Genomic DNA, 23,377 nt, shown 5'->3' with positions numbered 1-23,377 from the left:
CCTGGAAGAGCTCCTGGTCCATGAAAGAGCTGATGAAAGGTAACCTTCCACTGTCACTAAAGCGGAAGCTCGTCGAAATGTTTATACTACCCGTCCTAACCTACGCTGCCCAAACATGGTCCCTTACGGAAAACCAAAAGCAGAAACCGAAGGTTTTCCAGAGAGAAATGGAGCGTAGTATATCAGATGTAAGAAGAACAGATCACGTCCAAAATTCTATACTGCGCTCCCAAACTCGCATAGCTGATTTAGGGAAGAAGACCGCCAGGTTGAAATGAAACTGGGCCGGCCACATTATCCGCATGCATCGGGAAAGGTGGGCCCGCATATCTACCAACTGGATGCCAGAGGATGGTCATCGCAGACGCGGGAGACCTAAACGGAGATGGCGGAATGACCTAGACGCATTTGAAAAGGACTAGTCGGATCTTGCCGCTAAAAGGGCGATTTGAAAGGGAAGGGTCCCCCCTTGCCTTTCCCTGCATCAAAATGTTAAATTTTATTTCGAAATTTTAACGAAAACTAAAATTATTATCATGCCAAACGGCCATATTTATGGCCTTCCCATTCTAGCACGCTAAAAATAATTATTTATTCCACAATAATTTAACGCAAAAGGGACGTATTTCAAAATATGCTACTGTTATATTACAAAATATAATAACAAATACTAGTGTTTGAATGCAAAACGGTCGTTTTCAGAAATATGGCACTTTTATATTACAAAATATGGTAACAAATACTATAGTTAGAATGCAAAAAGGACGTTTTCCAAAATATGGCAGTTTTGTATTGTAAAATATAATCACATTAACTTGAAATTTTGCACCCAACACAGACGTATTTTGGATTGTGGCACTTTTTGACGCAACTGACAATCATTTGCGTTGAATCTCCGGGCGCAACTCACAAAGTGGCTGTTTTGCACTGACATTACCTGTCAAAGTGAGCTAATGCAAAAAGGGCAGTAAGTCAGTGCAGCCATAATATAAGCAAAAATGATGGGGGTTTTTTTTTCACTATAAAATATAGGCGGTACAGGTGTCATTTTTGCAATAAAACGATTTTCTTTTTTTTTTGAGTTGTGGCCCTTTTGCATTGAAGGAGCGATACGTACAGAAACTACTTTTTCCCACAGGGGTAGGATACACCAGAGAACGTCACTTAGTACGATCCTTAGAATATTCTCTCCAAAACTCCCTTGCTTTTACCTATATACAGAAATCACAAATCACGCATGCAATACATTTTGAGTATAATTTAAGTTACTTATGCCCGGTTTCTGAGTACATTTAGCGCTAGTCTATCCATTCAATATCGTTTTTTAATAAGAGTTTAAATGCTATTGAATAGATAAACTACCACTAAACGTACTTCCAAAACCGGGGGAATATAATAGCTATTAAAAACAGACTAACTTTTGATAAAATTTCCCGTAATCGATAATGTCTCAATTTCAGAAAAGATGAATATTCTGCGAAAACTAATAAAGGTCTTCCTAAAATTCTATAGAAATACCTCAGTCATAATGATACTACTCCCAATAATAAATTAAAGTGGGGCAAATACTTCAACACCGTCTATAAACCTAACTCGTTTCTATATTTGAACGTAAAAAAATAAATTAAAATTCTCACCTGCCAGCCAGCCTTCTAGATTAAATTCACTCACCTATGAAATGAGAATGTGTTTAGAAAGTATAAACCTAATGGTCAGTACACATAAGAACGTTTACTCGTAACAAAATATCGGCACGATTGAACAAATCATGTGCATGTTGGAATGTACCACTATGTTACCTTTGTAGTGTCACATCAAAATAGTAATACTATGTTCTCAACGATAATCCTTTCCAGAACCTACCAGTATGTTAATCTTATAATGTCACAAGAGCAAATACATGTTTACAGTAGTAGTACTAAACTAGTACTTAAAGGTTGATAAAGAAAGGTATCTTAAAGGTTGATAAAGAAAGGTATCTTAAAGGTTGATAAAGAAATGTTGTAACAAAATATTGCAGTCAATGGGCCTATTTTTAGATACCAAAATGTGTTCGCCACATTTACTCATGTGAATGTTCTAATGTGTATTTACCTTAACACGTGCAGACCAGGGAAGGGACTTTAGTCATTACCCTGCAGGGTACAGGGTAAATTAACTTTGTAATGGACTATTTTGACAACTGTAATAAAAGGTCGATCCAGTCCAAAACGACAGTTCTTACGAATAATACCTTTGATGTCACGACAATTAATGTTTGTGGAATATTTCCCTTGGCCATTTGAGTTTAATTCTAAAAATACTTTACGGACATTGTTTTAGTAGCTCATTCCAAATATTTTATGTTAATTTGCATACTTATTGGGGAACAGAAACAAATTAGGGTCTGTCAAGAGGTTAATTAGTTTCCTCTGCGAATGTTATTTTAGATGATTCTGAAAGCCAATTTGGTAAAATAATACTTTTTAATGAAGCCGCTCCAATTTAGATCGATATCCGCTTAGCGATGTTTATTTAAGAGACTTTATACTTAGGGGCGGGCGTAATGAAGGCAACTGTGGCTTGGAATTTTGTAACCAAATAAACCAGAATTCAGTAGTCGTTTTATGTATTCTATCCTTCGGTGGATCTACGTTAGCTAGTGTTTATATTCGTATAAACTCTTGTAGTCCGTCACCACAAACCACACCAAAGACTTTAACGTCTGGCCTGTGTTATAGACGATTCAGAGTTTACATTCTAAAGGAAATAATCACAATCCCTTTATAAAGAGCCTAGGCCAACTTCAATCAGTCAAAGATTCACTCTCTGCTCTACTTAAGATTTTTTTCTTCGTAGCTCTACGAAGAGAATCCTACCACCCCGATTCCTTATAACCTGCCTCAACTCCACATAAAACAAACATGATAAACTCCACACCCACATTTTCATCCATCGCAGAACGACATCAAACTCGTAGCAACTAAATCATCTACGTTAAAACTTTTTCCTATCTATATTAAGCTTTCAGAGAAAAACGGTAGCGAAAACTTTTCTGTCCTTGGGCAACATATTTTCCTGGTCACGACATATGCCAAATATTACGTCATACGAACTAGTTTTGGAAAGATACGGAACTTGGGTGAAAGTGAGGGTGTTATAAAAGATTGGAGGATTGGTTTTAAGTGTAGTCCCACTCGAGTTTCGGTAGTTTTCGGATTATTTATTGTTGGGACGACTAATGTGATGTTTTGGAATCGTTTAGAGAGAACGGTGTTTGGTAGATTTTTGAAAGTGTTACTCGATGGAGGTGATGAAAAGCAGACTAAGTTCTTAAGCAAATATTTTTTCTAATATGAAGACTGCCACAATTGCAGAATGCTGGTTGTCGCATATTTTTATTAGTAAGCAAATTGACTAACATAATAATGCAATAAACTTAAATGAGGTCATGTTGATAGACTACATGAATTGAGTTTATTCAACTTTGTTCATTGAAGTTTCAACATTACATCCTTATTATGTTAATATTTCCTCCATTATAAAATATTAACGTTAACATATTATTCCCTTTATCTAAATATAAGAAAGAATTTAACATTATTAAACTGAACCTTTGAAGCTCTCCATTGGAGTAAGAAAATACATTTTCTTACAAAATAAGCACATATTTTATAACAATTTGATAAACAACAAATCATTATGTGGAAGAAAATCTTGTAGTATATAAAATAGGTTAACATAATGAGATGAAAACTTGTTTCTTTTGTGGAAAACTCGGAGTTTATAAGATAAATACGTAATCAGATATTGTAGGTAATTTGATTATAATGATTACACAATCTGAGCGAAGAGAAATTAAGTTTGGAAGGTTGGGTAATTATTTTCTGGGCTCTGTTTACTTTTGTATGTTTTTAGATTCCGTGATATTTTGATAACGAGTACGGGAATAGTATTTTGCATAATATTATGTTTTATTCTTATTGAGGTAGGTATAAAAACAGATGAGAAATTAGGGAACGTTGTAGTCCCTGAGTTGGTCAGTTTTGTGTAAAAAGATCATTGGAACAATTTGCAAACGATTGCCCAATAACTAGACGAAACGGCAGAATAACTAAATAAAATCCCACTGTATTAAAGCTGTACATACAATTTCTTTATATGTATATTTGACCACGAATATTTTTAAATAAATGTTTTTTAATAACTTCGAGGGTCTAGACAGCCTTAATATTTTATTCTAAGCCTGATTCAAGATCATCCTTAACTTTAATCTTCCCAGTTCCAAAAAAATACGCCTAAGAACCAAAACTCAGTGAACCGAATTCTACATTCGCTTTCCTCAGAGAATTGATGGTATCCTGAGATTTAGGGTCATCAACCATCACGCTACATTGACCCGCCCGCAAATTAATTTATTGAGTCGGAAAATACAAGGCTTTTGTTTCACAAAGAAGTTATTGAGGGGACGGAATGATGACCCTGAATTTATGGGCTTATTTTTCAGGAAAAGATTTTTGGGAGGAGCTAGTAGTCAATTTTCTTGAGTCGGTTAATATAAAAATACTAGAACGTTTAGTATTTTTATAACGGCTGTATAAAACTTTACACCATAAAAATTTATATTTAGAGCATCATATTTCCAAAAAAGTTCTGCCAAAAATATACACGAATAAAATCCGGTAAAAAACGTTATGGAATTCATAGAAATCTTTTGAAAAGAAACACTTTGCATTATGTATACATTGAACACCAAAGTCAGCTAGTTGTAACGGTTCACAGGTGTTAGCAATGCTCGCGAAAATCCCAGAGTCATCACACACACCTTCCAGAAAAATTCAACAAGGCGATGTCTTAGAAAGCAAAAACAGAAAATATAGTTACCTGTGTTGGTTTGAAAATGGTCTCTTATTACAAGTAAATAAAGTGCTGTTTTCGGCAAAATTCCGTTCAGTAAGTCTAGAAGTTTATTATAATATTTAACGTACATAATAACAAATACTCGTTTTTTACGCAAATTATAAGCCTGACATAAGGTCAACGACCTCAACTACAAAAATATTCAAGCTCACTAAATAAAATTTCGCAGTGAAAATAGACAAGCCATCGGAGGTGGTCGGCAGTAATTAAAATATCCATTGTTTTAACCCATGGTCGGTTTGTGCCTTTGTTCCGGCTAATGGCTTTCATAATACGAACCAGATTGGGTTGGTTTTTTGTAACATTAATGAAGCGGTGTATTGGGTTTTGCCTTTTTGAGGTTTAGCCACGGTCTGGGATTTAAAAGGAATTGTATTTCGGAAGGTTTACTTATAAGACTTAAATATTTCATGATTTTTGCTGCGTAAGCCTACGGTCAGTATATATTGTTTTATGTTATTACAAAATATGTGTTGTTTTGACGTCAATAACACCGTAGTTACGAGTAGTGGACTCAAAGCCTAACTCCTGCATAATTACGGGAGGAGACCATTTCCCAGCAGTGGGACATTACTGGGATAAAAAAAAAATTGTCGTACATATTTTTAACCTACAATTCAGTTTACTTAGTTTCTACACCTACAACTACTTTTGCAGAGGCTTGATGATCTGAACCATAACATCACGTAGCTCCGTTAAATATATATGAAAATAGATATATTAATCAGTTATTGATTAAACCAAGGACAAAACCTAATTCTTCTATCTGATATTTATGTCACTAAAATAACAGTACTTGGCAAAGATTTTCAGGCTCTATTTGGCTTAATAAGATTTGATGTTATCCAACAAGAATTATTTATATTAAATACCAATACAAAAATACTGTTTTGTATCGGATTTTGTTATCAATCATATCATTAGAGCCACATTTTATGTTTACCAAGATAACAATAAGAAAAATTGCTATTTTGGAACATTGCCAAGTCTGGACCTTTCCCATAAAATGTTTAGCAGTAAATATGTACTACATAAAAAGTTTATGGTACTATTTGAGTGTGCAGTACATAGTTATGAGGGTATAAAAAAGATGGGTGACCACTTTACATTTTGTTATGGGATTTTTTATTGTTATGGTAATACTAAGGTATAGTTTTGTTTTGGTAGAGATTCTTTTGAATACATTAAGGTTACAGTTTCAAACTGTTTTGTTTAGTTTTACATAATATATTGTAACGGGTCTTAAACGCAATTGAAAATTAAAAGTTAGGATACTTTATTAGTTCACCTGATGTTATTTATTTAGTTGAAAACTAAAGAAAGTAATAGTAAGTATCGTAATTCTCTGCAGTCGGTACTATCGAATATCGAGAATTGGACTTTTAATATTTACTGTAAAATAGTTCCTACAACGCCCACTAGAGGCGCTCATCAGATTTTTCGTACAAATTTGCTCAATTGTCTGCCGGTTGCCCATACCTGATAGTAGTAAAGAATAGCGTTACTACTGATACATATTTTTTGAAAGCTGTGAGAATCTTTACGGTTTTAGACTTCCCTTTGAGCCATCATAAATCATCGCAACATTTCTAAAACTCCAACATTATTTCATGCTAAAGCGAAAAGCCTGAATAACTCAAAGAGACTACATTCGCCATACAAATACTAGTAATCACACGTTTTATGTATGTTTGTTGAGCCTACGGTGACTGATTGAGGCTTCAAAGGGACTGGGAGGCCTTTATAAACAGCACTGGATTAGTTCGTGTATTTAGGGTTGTCTAGCCACTAAAGACTGTCATGGTAAAGTGGTTATGGTTGCTGGCTCTAAATATTTGTAGGCTTTTGATAGTGGAGAGGTTATTGATAGTAGGTCTTGTAGCCGCTGTAGTTATTGTGATGAATTTGGCTGCTAGTAGTGCCGGAGTTAGTGAGTGTGTTTTGTGAGTCGGAATTCACATGGAATAATGCTTTACTGGATTCATGAATTTTTGTTTCGGTTTAATTGCTTGTTATATAAAACGAATCCTCGAAAGGCTTGTTTTTTTTCGAAGCCAGTTTCTTTTAACTAATTAAGTTGCATTTGTAAAAGAGATCGCTGTATTTAAAGACATTCGTAGATTCTACTTGAAGCCAAGTCTATTACGAAAGTAGGCACTTCAACAGTACGTTACAGATTGTGAAAACTTTCTATAAATATTTTTTACATGAACATTAGCCTTGTTAAAATTCAATTTGAAAAAAAAGTCCTTTGTTTTTCCACGCAAATAAATATTGGAAGCTGACCAACACAGAATCATATCAAATCGACTTTTTCAACCCGAACGAACAAAAACTTACTTTACACCAAATAATACGAAATTGATGAAAAAGTTACGACTTTCGAGTGAAATGAAATTTGTTTAACAATTGTTATTTTTTGGAGTTCGGCGAAAAAAATAACGATTTGTTCAAATAAATTCAATGGTAACGAGTGAATATGTATTACATATTGGGAATGCCTTTTTGCATGAGCGAATTTGAAATTGATTGAAATTGTAAATGAAAAAAGTAATACACCGAATTTTAAAGTGTATTTAGATGATTTTCAAATCAATTTGTTTATTCGATTTCATGTAAAAGTTCACTTGCGCTCCACCCCAAATTCGATTACGTTTTAATGATATTGATATATGTTTCTCTAGTACAACATATGTCTAAAAACTGATGGTGAAGGAACAAACGAAATACCGAGTGTCCCTGATGTCTTTATAAATGTAATGGATTGATTGCTAACACAAATTATAATTAGATCCGAAACGTCTTTTGACCACACTAATATTTAATTCTGAGTGGGCATTAAGCCCAATTTTTTCCTTGGTATGTCATGACAAATCTAGCTTAGAATAATATATAGTGGATGGATCCCGTGACAGTATTTTGCATTGTTTTGAAAATATGTTTGAAACATCATGTCTGATCGACCCTTAAAAACATTAATTTATATATTTTGTCATTTATCTAGAAAGTTCTAATTCCTCTTTGCTTTTATTTCAATAAATTTCACGCCAAACTTAATATTTATTACTATCTAATAAATTTTACAGCTGAACACTGTTGAAGCAATTTTGATGCTTACTCAATAATTGGAAATTCCATCAAAATAAGTTTGAGTTTTGATTCAATTAATGAGTTTACGAAACGTGGCACAAATAAGGAATGGGTTTAGAACCGCACAATTATAAGTTCAGAAATTAATCAGAGTATTATTGCAAGAAATAATGCTTTATAGTTTTAGGGTTTATATTTAAATTGTATGAAATTCTAAAACCAAACTTTGTCTGACCTCAAATATGTATGAAACTCAACTCAAATATATTTTGTGGCGCAAATGACGCCAAAGTTAATATATAACATAACAACTTATGTCGCATAAATTTGATTTCTACATACAACATAACAAGTACAACTTAAACTTAATACATGTATGAAATTGAAACAAAACATAAACAGCTATTATACAACAAAGAAACCATTAACGTAAATGTATAAGTTTTCACTACGCACAAACCGGTGGAACTTTCCAAAATAATATATTAAGTTATAAATTTTGACTTTGTAAATTACGTGGTACGTAAAATTATGAATAATTTATATTTAACAATAAAAAGCCGTTAGCATCGCTATTTCATACATGTATGAAACACGTACACTTTTAATAAAAACTAAAAGCTTTTGCATTACTATTTTAATATTTCATAATTACAGTAATAACGATGGAAAAAAGGATATTTTACATAATTTTTACATACAAGTCGTGATGGATGCACATAAGGTACTGCAACCTGCCCCCTATTCGTGCGTGACTGTAATTATGTGCGTGATTATAACTACTTATGCTTAGCCTTAAAGCGTATTATTTTGTTCAACCATAATTGTGTAATTATATCAATTTACGAATTTGTATTCAATTTTCTGCTGATATCAAGAGTTAAGGAAACGAGGTGTAGTTTGTTTCTTAATGTTGTATTTCCTGCTTTTTCAAATTCTCAAGTTTTATTCGGTGAGATGCTTTTTGTTCGTTATAAAACAAACTATTAGCCCCTTGTTTTCTAGCCTTCGTCAACCCAAAGCCTTCGTCAAAAATAAAGAAATAAAGTAAATTATTTGAAATTCGGTTAATGCGCAGATGATAAAAAATGCCTTTCTTTTAGAATCCTTAAACTACAAATTCATCGTAAAAAGAAACCAAAATGAGAAATTACAAAAAAACTCCAATAAAACAATATTATTGAAGATTTTGCAATGAAACTGAGCTATCTAGACAGTAGTAAAAACTAGACCAGACAATTAGATACTCTCAGTTCAAACGACTTAGAAAAAGTACTAGCTCCAAGTTAGAAAGTAAATGAGTATTGATGAAAAAGTAACGGCTGGAAATTGAGGTCTGGGAAAAGCAATATGGCTGAAAGGTGGGATTTTAATTTAGGTTTGTTCATTAGTAAAGTGAACGAATGGGAGGCTGACAATCGATGACCTGAAATAAAGCTTGAGTATTACATTTTTGAGTCAAGGCCTGAACTCTCCCTCATTTCAGGAGGAGAGACTTGCCCAGCAGTAGGGTAGCAATAGGTAAAATTCATTAATTTGTCAAATTTCGTGAACCTATATTGAATTCATATCATTATAATTATTATTTGTCTAATCTAACATAGCATATTAGAAATGGTATCAACATATTACGTAAATATTGTAAAATAAAAACTCAGTAAAGATCATCCTTCGTAATACCTCATGACATGTACCATCTGTCAGAATAATGTACCATTATGTTTCAAATAGTGAAGGATATTTTCAGGTACCATCTAATAAATCGTAGTTGCGCAGATTACTTCATATCATGAAGAGCTTCTCAAAACTGTTATTCACTCTGTATAACAATTGTGATTGTTTGTAGATTTATTCCTTTAAAGTTTTATTCTAAATACTACTCTTTTCGGCAATTATAAGCGCTACCAGTTATTCAACCATCAATTCTAATTCATCATCAAAATTCCCAGAGCAGGTGGCCAGGTTTCGCTAAAACCGGTACCAAAACACCCATTAATTCCAGCGAACTAATATTGATAGTTCTAACACGTTCCACTAAAATTCCGGTCACGTAGAATAACACTCAGACATATTTTATGATGGCTTAAAAAATAAATGGAAGTGTGGACCAAAAAATTTTGCATGAAAAATATTATTTTCACCCAGTTTATTTAAGTACTCTTTATATTTGTCGACGTTTAAATTTTCGTGTAAAAATAAAATGATCGATTTTTAAAAGTTTTTCGTTTTATGGATATGGTGGTGTGGACAGCTGGTTGTGCAATTCTGGGTTATTTTCAATCATAATGTACTTTTTTAAACTTTTATACGATCAATAAGAATGTAATTTTTATTTAAAGCGCTGCATCGTTTATGTTTTTATGGTCCATGTGTCTGAAGGGCAGTTTTTTCGCAGAGTTTGGAATAATAATGGTAAACTTAACCACATATCCTCTAAAATAAATGCATCTATCGTAAACCACAGATAGTAAGACCGTTCTATCGTAAATCGGAATGCGACAATACTGTGACCACAAACCGCCAAAGACTCACTTCGGTTCCTCTTAAAGACACCCAGTTTACAATCAAAACGACATTTACACGACCACAGGCCACAACCTCAAGACAATAAATTTGAAGTCCAAGAAATACGTAGAAGTATTCCATTTTTCATATTTTATGTCCACAATTTTTATGTCGGTTAAGTTTCTCATACCGAAGAAATAATTTCCAACGCAGCCGTCATCTTTTCTTGAGAAAACGTATGAATATGAATAAAATATAAGAATCAAACTTTGCTTTAAAAATACCAACAAAGGAAGAATTTCTTTAGTTCCTCAGATATCGAGTCAACTTTGCATACTGATTCGAGAATAAAGGAAAACAGAGGATCTATAGCTTATCGTTTCGCTCAATTGGTTTGAGCAATAGACCGAGAAGGGAGGAAGCGATGCCTGTAAGCGATAAAACGTGTCATGGCAGATAGAATTCGACAATTTTGATGAATCATTATAATTAGGAAATGGTTTATTGATTGAATAGTAAGAGGAAGGCACTGATTTGACAAACGATATAGATAAAACTTTTTTTTTGTTTAAATTACTTTTAAATATGTGGACTAAAATGACGGATTACACATACGTAGGGGTTAAAAGTAAACTGTAGGCAAAGTTGTAATTACTGATTTTTCATTCATCTTTACAATAGGTAGAAACGTAACATTTTAACCTAGGCCTGTCTCTTTAGGCCTTAGGAGATTTTCCTAATTGACATCCATCTCTGTGACCTGTTCGCAATAAGGAATTCTGTCTATAGTTGCCTTGAAAAAGATTTTCAAAAATAAAATGAACATGAACACGAAAATACCAAATCAAACTTTGTAGACACCGATCAGATAAACCTTAATACCTAACAATACTGGACGTCCAATATATTTTTTCTCTAACGATCCGAAACTCGTACAAATCCCTATCGTAATCCTTAACCTAGAATAGTTTCACAATACCACAGCTGAAAACTCCGATAAACCGTATAATTAGAACTTCAGACAAAGCTCTAACAAATAATTCTGTAGGCTTACTAATAATTTTCACAGCAATTACAGACTAGCGTTTTTGAATTGATTTAAAAAGAGAAAAGAATTTCTCAATTAAATTACATTAGCTTTTTTGAATAGAAAAATAATACTTCTTACTTGCGCTATTTACTAACTGCCGTAGTAGTAGTGTAGTAGTTTTTAAGTAGTTTAATAAGTCGCAAAGAATTACCAGAGCTGCAACAACATTATTCGGATGACATATAAATAAATTGTCCAGCAATTATTCGAACAACACGCACTCTGCAGGAGGTTCTCGTTAAGATACTCCATAGTAATATTTTTTAACCCTTTAACCGTTGAGGAATAGAAACGAAGAATGAATTACCTGTAAATTTTTTCGCAGAATAATTTCTCTGTTAGTTCCTAGAATTGCTAACCCTGTGTAAATAATACTCTTTCAACATAAAAACCATTTTCGGGAAGCACGAGATCGTGAAAAAATCTTACCAAATTCCGGATAGAAAGCCTTTAATTTAAAATCATGTAAGTATTTCAGAAGCCTTCCGTGAATTAAGGTCAAATTCTCAAACACTGAAACGGATTGTACAAAATTTGTATTAAATAATTACATTAAGGTTTCTGTATTCTCTATATTATTATAAAAGGTTTAACAAAGCGTAGGTAGTTGTGTAAACTTTTAGAATTATAACCTTCGTACATACTAATGAGGATCAGATAATCGTCATGAAAATGTGTGAATTTATATAAATCGCTAATTTTGTACAGCCATTTTAGATTTTTATTGTTATTTTCTTCTTTTGACTCATAGAAGATAAATGTTTTGATAATAAAATACGAACACGGATGACTATTAAATCAGATTAAACACCAAAATAATTTCGTTTGAAGAAAAGGACACCAATATATAAAACAAAGAAAGGAAGAAAGGGACAGAGACGCAAAAAACCTTCAAACAAAAGAAGTAAGACAGACAAACTGTCATTGTCAAGTCTCCCGTTCAGAAATCAATACGAAATCGCAGCCTTTTGTTTCCCCATCAGCATAACCAAAATCGTGATCGAACAATTAATGAAAATCAAATAAAGATTACATTAAAAAACCCCTTTCACGTTTAATAAAAAATATCTGGAACGTAATCGAAATCCGATGGGATATAAAATCATTTAAAATCGTTCAGAATTCTATGTACCTATTGTTTAGGTGTTGCCCCTCGAGAGGGTTACTTTGACCCAATTACTGAGTCCTACTATAAATGGCTATCGCAGGAGGGCTGGGTGACATGTTTCGACATTTTTGGCTGGACAAATTAATTTGAGGATTCCGACGGTGTTTTTGTCTGCGTCGTGTGTAATATGATAGTAGGATTTCATGTTACTGTTTTAGTGGGAACAATGACCGTGGGAAACCATACGATATCTATGTTTTTTTCGATCTATTCGTATATTTGATTTTAGTTTCGAGTGACTCTCAGACTTTGATAGCATGCAGCATTGTAAAACTTGTAATTTTTATCGGAGTAACGGAGTTTGCATCAACATTTAGAAAGATTCAATTCTGACTTTTAGTCACAAGACATTCCATGCAGGGGTATATTGCAATTTCAATACAATTACTGAAATGTTACGCATTTAATTATATACGTACTGCTATGTTTTTTACACTTAAAGTAGCTCATAACAATCGTTTAGTGTTTGGTAGGATAGATCTGGCTTATTGCAGCTTGAGAAATGCAATCAACATAAAGTAGTCTTCGTCTATTTAACAAAGCGTACGTAGTTGTCGTCTTCGTCTATGATCAAAACCTGTTAAGAGAACATTTCATACAAACATACACAGTTTTATAACCTCCCACGAAATCAAAACGAACATCCTCCGTATCCACAACTCATGTAAAAATAAGCAGCTTACCTAAAAATATGTATTTCCCCGTATTTTATCCAAAAGAAACATACAAAGAAATCAACAAAGGTTTTAACACCTCCCTCGTATTTTGGGGACGAAAATCAATAGCTCTAAAGCAAGCCGATGGATCTAAATATAGGGTACTATGGACCCTGTGGTTTGTGTGTGAATGGATATTTACCTGTGAGGTATAGTGGGTCTATGATACAGAGATGGGATCTTTTAGTGATGGGCTTTGGTTGGACACAATGGATTGACGGATGCATGGGAAAATGTGAAATAGGGGGTTCAAAACGGAGTCAAAATCAATAAAATACCTATCAGTTGCCTACAAAAATAAGCGATGTAAAATGCTCGTTTACAGAAGAACCTGCTTAAACACTTACATTACAATTTCGATTTCAAAAGGCATACCCTTAGTACAATATTATAGTCATAAATCAATCGAAAAATTATAAGTTTTTTAAACCAAATAAAAAATCTTCCAAACCCATCCATTATTTAAATACACAAAACCTCTATTCTAATAGATAAACACATACAACAAACTAAAACATAACAAAAACCTAGTCTTAAACTTTACACATAGTACCGCAAGACTTCCTTACACGCGTGCTAAACGCAGACATTCGTTCAATCGAAGCAATAAAATAAACCCACACAGGTTTAAAATAGCCAGTTATTTTGTTCTAGGCAACAAATAAAACTGGTTTATAGATAGAGAAAGCTAAATAAAACTTTGCAGAATTTATTTTTGTTTTAATAAGTTGGATTTGGTAGTTACTGTTCAACATCTGTCTTTGCGATCTGAATGGTAATCATCATGCTTCAGATTCGATTTTGAAGTTGAACTTTTTGGTATTGGTCTGTTCTGATTTGTATCCAAATATTTTTAAACAGTAGCTTGGAGTAAAGTGCCCGGAAAATGTACGAATAAATGAATGTTCCACCTACTACTGCTTACAAACATTGACAATGGCAAAAAGTGAGAGTATCATAAATCTTAGGGTATCACTAGAGCGATGTAATATTATGTATTTACCTCGGAGTTTGGTAACTTATCCAGTTTATACCAGTAATATGTTGTTTTTCATATAACTCTACTTTCTTCAAATTTTACAGGCGTGGTATAATTTTTTTTCTAGGTTAACAATTCTTTTCTTAGTATTTCTACATTTTCACTAACCGTTCGTTTTAGCGGAACACTTTATTTGGCGATTCGTCTTCAAGATCCGTATCTACAAAGTTTATTGCCCTCTATATAGGTTTTTGATTGCTTTTGGTCCTGTGTTAATTTATTCTTTATTGGCCTGATTTGAATAGGAATAATTTTGCGAAGAAAATTTACGGGTTTCATTGAATTGGATGAGTATTTTGGACATTATTCACTAAAAAGGAAAAGTGCTGTATTTTCCGTTTATATTCTAAAAATACATTGAGGAAAACGAATTTGTATTATGTAAATCATAGTATTGATGGTTTTCGAAACCCTAGTTTAATCAGGATTCTATTTATTTTGTATAGCATATTTTTGTAACGTCAGAGATTTTCACATTCATTCCATGAAATATATTAACCATATTTTTTTTTTTTTTTTGGTATATATTTATGTTATTTTTTAGTTAACCAATATCTCTGTTTAACGAATAAAGCATTAAAATCATCCAACATCACAAAAAAGACCAAATTATTTTAATATAAACTCTCAAAGCTAATAATAAACATAAAATGCGACTACTAACGCCATCTACGCACAACACCACCCACTCCTTAGCAAACAGCCTTTAACAACAATCTTAAAATATAATCCAAACGCAATCCCGTCACTGAAGACAAATCCTACGTTTCTCCATACACGTAAATCCGTTAAATCTTGTTGATGCTTTAAGATGAAGATACATTAGAGAATTAGAACCTTCCCGCGAATGTTCGTAACTCGTGTTTGCTATTAATTTACTAGTGTGTATACAGCAAAGTTTTATTTCATCATATCATACTAATAATGGATTAATACTGGGTGACATACAAAGCTTCTGAATTTTGACAAATGGTATAGGTAGCCGTCATAAAGCTTACACGATGCAACTTAGTGATCTCTGCCGATTCAGAAACAAAAATCAAAGCTTTTTCAGCTTTATCAAAAATATTCTTTTAAAGTAATTAGGTGCAGTAAACCTTATTTCAGGCTTAATAAATTCATATAAATTACTAAAAAATATTGAGCTTAAGTCGTTCGTCGCTAAGTAACAAGTACGGAACAGGGGTTCTAATCTGTAGTCCTCCTTATATTGCGACATTCGCATCATAATTCCTTCTCAGAATGCGCGGACGGCTCTGAATACGTTTCGTTAAACGCTTTTCATTGCACGAGTCAAAGCAAATGGATTAGTGTTGCTTTTGCTATTAAGTTTACTGAGTAACTAGAGTCGTATGGTTATGATTTTAGAACAGTTTGTAGCTAGGGTTTCTACTAGCTTTCGACAGTATAGAATAATAACTTTATCCGTTTGTGACCAAGAACATTGTATACGCGAAAGCCCAACAAGCTAAGGTATGAGCAGGTTAATATCTGTTCAATATGTGTTGATAGTTGTATAGACACATAGCCGACAAAATGTCCTTAAATTTAGAACTGACTACAAAACATTAAAAACTGACAGCAGAGAAATGGTCAGTGTTTTGCTTATTATTTATTTTATTAATTATATTTGTCACTAACTAAGTTGTGTTAAACAATTGGTTGTTTAACGCATGTCTTGGAGACATGCAAAATCGCCTATCCGCCTGGCTTGGCCAGCGTGGTGGACTAAAGGCCTAACCTCTCCCTCAATTTAGGAAGAGACCTTGCCCATAAGTCGAACAGTAATTGTATTAAAAAAAACATCTAAACAACTCATTTGCACAGCAAAATAACTGAACAGTCGAAAAGCTCGTAAAACGAATATAACCTTACATAAGTACTTATGTTTCAAATCCAAGACATTTATCATGTCAAACCTTAAGTACGGAATTCTATTATCCGCCGAAGACATATGCTCATTTGATTGTATCCAATTGAAAATTGGGCGACGCGCGTTTCAATTTCCTGAGGAAATCTTCGATAAATATTTGGCGTACGAATGTGTTTCTCAGTATTTGAAAATTTGCTTCGAATTCTGAGATTAAGGTTAAGACTTTATTAATGCGGTGTTAATGAGCTTTTAGTCTTGAAATCTACAATTTGTAAGATTATTTTTCTACTTACATACATAACAAGCGTAATATGATATCACGCCTGTTGTACCTGAAGGTGAAGGTAGAAATGTATGAAATACGTTTTGCTTTTGACAAACGTTAGTCCCATGTAATAGGGGCCGAGCCTTTTACTATATAGATTATTTTTCTACTAAAGATATTCTGTAGGTATTTGCTATTATTACGGTGTGTTATATTTTAGTTTCGTCTTTAAATAACATAACATAAAACAATACCGAACAATTTAATGTCAGAAATTGAAAAAATCACTCTTAACTTTAACAAACCGACTTCACTGCTAACGAAAGATTTTTTGCTAACTTTGTGTAGGTTCCTATAAACAAACCTAGTCATAGTCTAACTAAGGATTGTGGTACTGTACATTTAATCCGATTGAACTCGCTGCGGACAGCAGATTAACTTATATAACAACTAAAACTAGCCAGTCATTTGTTTGGAAAACTTTCAGATAACATCAGCTAGACGTGTACGAAGAAAATATAATTTATTGGCCCATTTCCCAAATTGGATGACTGAAATCTGGAACACTACTTAAGAAATACTTAAATTAATCTTCTATTTTAAAAGCTAGTAGAGCTATATATATTTTCCATGCACTGTACGAGCCAGGAGCGTTTGACATATCAAAACTTTTGAATAAATAATAGTTGACGTGGAATATGCTAGGGGCGCTGATCATTTTTTCATACAAAATTTGTTGATAGTTACTCAGCAAAAGATACTGGTAGGAAATCTTCCCTTAAGTCTACCGTGTCGATCGGATATTCAAACGTTTTCATATTTACTGAGAATAGTAATTATATTTGGTTAAAATACATTTCCTGTATTAATTATTACAATGTATTTAATTAATTAAAGATAATATTTATTTAACTGAGATAAATCAACAAGAAATATTGGAAATAATTTCCTTTTTTATGAATTTCATAATGAGTAAAAAGGCAGCAACTTTATTTTATAAAGACCTAGGTCAGAAGAACTAGCATAAGTACAAGGTAAGTAAGGATTGTGGTCTATATTTTTGTTAGCAGATTTTTCATCATAAGATAAATGCCGTTCATTTCGGAAAATGTATGAAAAACAGATTTTCAAAACTTAAGACTTAATAATCGAAATATTTTAAAATCGTCTTCGCTATAATACGAAGAAGATCTTTTATTATGCAATGGAGCTGATAACAAACATAGGCGAGACACTGAAAAGACAGTCAGCTGTAATAGAATAAAAACTCTGACCTAAACTTTAAGTATAAGCACCAATAAATATTCAACACTATTTATTTCTGTAATAAAAGCTGTTATAAGTCAGTATACAAAGCCATTATTTTACACTGCTAGTTCAAGGTACAACTATAGAACTAAACTGTCTCGGAATCCGTAACGAGTTTAGCCAAATGTAAATTGGATTTGGAAGGATACAATAAACCAGCTGAACTGTAGACAGGTAAAATACCTAGACAAGTTGAACTGAAACGGTATTTTTAGTACTAAAAGGTGTGATAATTATAGGCATTTTGTTGTGGAATGTACGTGCTGAATTTAGAGCAGTGAAAAACCGATTTGAAACAAGGAAAGAAACGATAATAGCACTTTTTTTCTTTCAAGAATTTAGTACTTCTTTTTAAATTCAATTTGGTCTAAAATAAAGGGCATAGAGCTTATGTAAATGTAAACAATACGTAAAATGAAGTATCTTTTATGGTTTTTTACTGCAAATAGAACTGACCAAGGCAGGTTACGGGTAGCTGTTTGTTTGTTAAATCTATAAAAATGTATTCATTATATCATTAAAATACTTAATTATTTTCTTTTGCTCCATTCTTATCCTTCATTGCATGTTATAATTACATAGATTCCAACAATCTCTTTTAAAATTAAATACGCTTACAGCAAACTGTGATCCACGTGCGCTAAGTCTCAAAATGGAGTTTTATAACCTACTTATCGTTTAAATTCCTTACTTTATACCGTTAGCGCGCTTCTCTACAGGCGGAACTATCAAGTATCGAGAGTTTGACATTTGAAATGAGGTAAATGTAAAACTAAGGCTTGCGAAATACGCTAGGGGCGGTAACCAGTTTTTTATACAAAATTTATCTACAGCTACTCCACTGTCGATAGTCGATAGTGGTAAAAATCGTAGAATCTACTAGATTCAGCCAACATCGATAACGTGATTTTATAGCTGTAATCAATTATTGTCGCAGAGCACCTGCACTCTCAGTGGAACTTTTAGTCAAAAGTGCTCACTTATCGATAAACGATTAGCGATATTAAGCCACTTCTGCAGCTTTCATTTGTAAATGAATGAAGTTCGGCAGTTATAGTTGCGATGCGAGAGAATGTTTTAGTGATAGGTACAGATAGACTATTTTATACCAATATCGGACAAGCTAACAAATAGCTTTATAGTTAGTATACCTTTATTGTTTGAACGTATTTTTTTCCACGTCAAAGGCCTTCGGGCGGCTTGGACAACTTTAACACTAGGTTGACCATTTAATACGTTCCTGCATTTTGTCACGTATCTCAATTAACAACTATTGTACGTCAAATTGATGGTTACTATTTAGTACATTGCTGCTTTGGTGTAACATGTTAATCAGTATTATTTTAAGGGAGAATCATTGTACAACATAGTGGCTTTCAAATGGCTGTCAACTAAAATACGTGATAGCCTCCTTGTACGTAATATAAATTCGTTTAATACCAGAATCAAGTCTTTAGCATTTATAGTGAAAAAGTTTTATTCGCTGTGTATGTACCTAGAATAATTTTATAGTTAAATAAATGCGTAAGTTTATACCAACTCTAAAGTTGTAGAAAGTACTATAATACACTGCTTATGGAGCTCACTCGCTGGTAATTATAAAGGGAAACTGTCTAATGATATCGATACATTATTTTATCGACTTTATACCTTGTTATACAAAAACACAAAATGGTATTATCTTCGGTATATCAATTTATTGTGTATCCGGAAATAAGGTAACAGTAATTAAAATATCAACATCAAATTATCGCGGTAATTATGTTAATTATGGTCGCCTAAATAATTAGGTCTCTATTTTAAAACGATATGAAGTTTCGATATTAATTAGGCTTTAAATATTGGTGATGACGTTATCAAAATTTAGTATAATTATTATTTATTAGGTGGTTTTGTAATACACTATTAGTCATTTCCGTCGATTTCGTCCGGTAGATATTTTCTCTCGGGGTAAAAATATATTCTGTGTTGATCCAACTGAGTATTGTTCACTATTAAGTATACACATATAAACACACAAACGACTTTCTAATTTATATGATAAATAATTCTCAATAGTAGCGCGGAGTTTGGTAATCTGCCCGGCAATACGCCTACTTACATGGGACTAACATTGTCAATGGCGAAACTTGAATATACCTCTGCCTAAACCTTTTGGGTAAAACAGGCGTGAATTATAATATATGTATGTATATTGATAATAACGCTTTCAAAATGTAGTATATTTATTGTTTGTTAGGTACTTTTGTAATAGAATAATTATACTTTTTGCCTGCAACTTTATTCGTATAGAAAGTTTCATCTGGATAGGTATGTATTCCAAGTTATAATTTCATTGAAATTAAGTACATTTTGCTGGAAAGAATCACAAACATTTCACATCGTCAAAAACTTTTGTGAGTGGAATAGGTACACCTACTAATCCTATAAGTTTAAGATTTATATTAAACTTGCTGGACGTCGGAACGCTAGAATAAAACTAAAAGCATTTTTATGATATAACTTTGGATAAACCTCGTAAATTACGACCGCACATGTTATCATCGTTAACTTATGTCAATAAAAGAGTGCAAGCCAAATGTAATTTCGCAAAGAATTATTTTAAACGGTTTTGTTGATACGAGCACGAAAAAATAAAGAGCCGCGTCATTTTAATCTATGCTCCCACATTATGGTGTATGAGATACGGCCAAGAAGGATTTGGTGGCCCCATATACTGCATTTTATATACTAATTACATATACTAATTACTTACAATAACGAATAAGGTAGTCGAACACAATAGTTATCTATCGTCGACAAAAATTAACGAAATCTGAAATTATTTGAATTTGAAATGAAAACTGATACTAAGCATGTCCTTTCCCAAGTTAAATGTCGTCCGGTTTAAATACTAGGCGTATTTTATATAAAATATTCGGTCACCCATCTAAAGGCAGTCCGTGTCAAAGGTAGCTTAACCTTGTGATATTGATCGGTGAACGATACTGTGACAAACAATACTTTTAGTCCACTATCGTGTTTAACTCACATTATAGTATTGTAATTCTACGAAACGACTGTTTCGAAACGAATTTGCAAATGCAATGGGTATTGTGCAGTAATAAAATGGTTATTTATTTTATTTTCATGTAAAATGCGATGAAAATAAATTAGTTTAGAACTATGTTTGAGTCAAAGAGATTTATGTTTAACTGTTTATATTTGTAATACGAAATATATTGCATAAAAAAGTAGCGAAATAAAGTTATTTGCATTCTTATTTAAATTGATAAAATTATATATTTGCATAAAAATGCACGCAAATGCAGTAATAATGCAATGACCTTATTTATTTGATTTGTGCAATTAAATGCAGTTCGTTGCATACATAACAACGACAACATTAAAATTGTGCATTATAATACAATTTTATCTAATGTGTTTTTAATCATTATTTATTCAGCTTAATAAAGTGTTGTAAAATAAAATTAATAAATATTATACATTTAGACGTCGAGTATAAAAATCTTGAAAGCTACCGTAATACCGTTTGTAATGAGAATACCGTTTTCAAGCCCTGGGGACATACAGAACCGACAACTCAGTTATATTTGACGACCACTTCACATTTTACTAAATAATAAGTTTACATTTAATAACCCCCAGGCAATTTTCATTTACCTTACAACAAGAAATTCGTAAAATTTCATCTTATTTCGGCAACACAACCTCAAAAAATGAGATTTTCGAGATTTTTTTTCTTGAAACGCTTATAAAATTCAAAGCACGTATTTGCCCTACAAAAGGCAACTATGCAAGGATCTTTACCCTCAAAAGAACGATAAAAAAACCTCTATCAGATGTAAAAAGCATAAAATTACTTACATTCCGTGCGTCTCTCGCGGGAACGAACAAATCACTCGCACATTGAACACAGAAATCACTAGTTTTGACACACTGAATCAATTGGAAAACACTGCACTCGACTGCACGCAGTCTCTCCATACAATATACAAACACCGTGTCTATATTTTGGCTATTTTTTCTTACGCACGTGTATTTCGTGAAGGATCGCGTTGGACCGAGGCTTGCAAACGTTGGGGGTATACTGAAACGTGCGGGCCGGGATTGTACTTGATTATGTCTGTCCTTTTCTCGCTCGGGCGTTTAGGTGTACGTTGGATGTTTTGTCTCGCTCGCACGCCCTGAAAGTGTACGAGAGTACTCGTAATACGTATAGGTCAATATGAAAGCTCCTCTGGTGCTGGAGGCTGCAGTTAGGGTGGATATGTTTCAGGGGTATTTGTCGGGATGTGTCAAGTTATGTCATAGTAGGATTTGAACCGTGATAGTGATTATTGAGTGTGACGAAGGTTGGTGATATGGTTATATGTTTTTGGAGGTACTGTTGATTTTTACGATGGTGTTTTACCCTTAACTGATTAAAAAAATAACTAGGTCACCGATATTTTTTATTATTGCTTTTCAGTAAATGCGCGCGGTAATCAGGCTTTAAAATAAGTCAGTGTGCAGTGACAATCCAATCAAGAATCTATCATTTACTTATTAAAGGTATGACCCTTAAAAAGAAGAAAATAAATGTCTTCTAAATCACCACATAACCTCAAAAAAGTAACCACAAAATCACCCAGCATCAAATATCTCTCCAAACTCCATTCTCTCCCATACCCATTCACTGAAAAGCTACGTAAAGCTATGTAAATAAGCTAGGAACATTCTCACGACAAATCCTGCCCACCCTAGTCAATCCGCCGGTATCAGACGGTCCGCGCATGCGCCGTACGAACGTCGACTCACTGAGACACGACACACACACCCCTGAAAATTAATTATTCCAAACACTGAGCGCTACTTCACGATACATTATTATTTATATTCTTTGGATTTTAAAGTGACAGTTTAGTTTTAATCAACCAACGTATGGGTTAATGACTGCTCGAGAGGAATTTTCTTGCAACTGGTTCGAGTAAATTTTGCGACACCAATTATAATTTTTCTTTAGTAAGTTTAACATTTAATTTAGGCCTTCATTGTGATTGGTCATCAGCTTCGTGTGAATTACTAAAAAAATATTTCTGAAAAAATCAGAAATAAATCTTTTAAGTACTACATTTTTTTTTCAAACTGCCTCTAAGGTGCGAGGTTAACATGCGATGGTGTATGCTTGCCGATCGCGAGGTCTGGAAGTCGATTCTGGGGTCGTGATAAAGTGATTTTGGAATGTTCCAATTGCCTCTAAAAAATTTTCTATAGCACCTCATTGTTTGGAAAAATGCTTGGTATTTGGCAATAGGCTTGACCTTTATTACATTGAACATTGTAAATAGTTAAATTTAATGGTATTTTATATACCGTTTTATATAAACAGGCGTAATAAAGTGTGTCCCAATAATTAAAAAAACAAAATATTTTCTCGCGAAT

At 33.1% G+C, this 23,377-nt stretch overlaps 1 protein-coding gene across 2 annotated transcripts in view; it reads right to left on the bottom strand.

Moving 5' to 3' along the window:
• Nucleotides 1–22,016, bottom strand: part of LOC142979107 (neuroligin-4, Y-linked-like) — a 97,869-nt gene extending 75,853 nt beyond the window's left edge. For both annotated transcript variants that reach the window (XM_076123862.1, XM_076123870.1), the window contains exon 1: nucleotides 21,821–22,016. The gene's annotated coding sequence lies outside the window, so the exon portion shown is untranslated. The remainder of the gene's footprint in view (nucleotides 1–21,820) is intronic.
• Nucleotides 22,017–23,377: the final 1,361 nt, after the last annotated feature.

The sequence above is a fragment of the Anticarsia gemmatalis genome, chromosome 2 (assembly GCF_050436995.1).
Source record: "Anticarsia gemmatalis isolate Benzon Research Colony breed Stoneville strain chromosome 2, ilAntGemm2 primary, whole genome shotgun sequence".
Lineage (NCBI taxonomy): Eukaryota > Metazoa > Arthropoda > Insecta > Lepidoptera > Erebidae > Anticarsia > Anticarsia gemmatalis.
The sequence above is the reverse complement of the archived record's forward strand: the minus strand, read 5'-3'. Positions and strand labels throughout refer to the sequence as shown.